This window comes from Sinocyclocheilus grahami, unplaced genomic scaffold (genome assembly GCF_001515645.1).
Source record: "Sinocyclocheilus grahami isolate Dianchi unplaced genomic scaffold, SAMN03320097.WGS_v1.1 scaffold9.1, whole genome shotgun sequence".
Taxonomy (NCBI): Eukaryota; Metazoa; Chordata; class Actinopteri; order Cypriniformes; family Cyprinidae; genus Sinocyclocheilus; species Sinocyclocheilus grahami.
The window spans coordinates 196826-197404 of record NW_015505188.1 but is presented as its reverse complement, the minus strand read 5'-3'; positions in this window follow the sequence as shown (position 1 = coordinate 197404).

Here is a 579-nt window from a genome sequence, read left to right as displayed (position 1 = left end):
AATTTAATGCATCCATGCTGAATAAAAGTATTAATTTCTTTAAAATTATTTTTTTTAATCTTACTGACACCAAACCTTTAGTATATACGGTACATGATGTGTTGTCTTAAATGTAAATGTATCTCGTTTCAAGTGTTTTTATCTGGTTTATTTTGTTTCCAGGATCTTTAGGCATTTAACTTTTTAAATAAATATTTTGTTTTTCAAGGATTTTTAGACCCTTTACTGTAAAATAAGTCAAAAATACTAATTAAAAATACATTTATACATTTTTTTTGCAGTGCAAGCCACTGCAATCATTCATTGTGCAGTCAGAAAGTCAATACATGACATGTTACCGTTACTCTACAAGAGTCCTTATTTAGTTCCAAGTAAAACAATAATTTTGCTCTAATCTGGATGTAGTTGTCCATGCTCATTGTACATAAAAAAAAGTTTCAAAAGCACTAGGTCAGCGATCTGCATTCATCTTCCTTAATTTGGGAGGCAGGTTGTCCTCTGGTCGGCCACTGGACGTGTGTGGAGGACCGTGGGGGTGTGTGGGGATGGCCGCTGGGGTGGGAGGCAGACTTCTCTGGT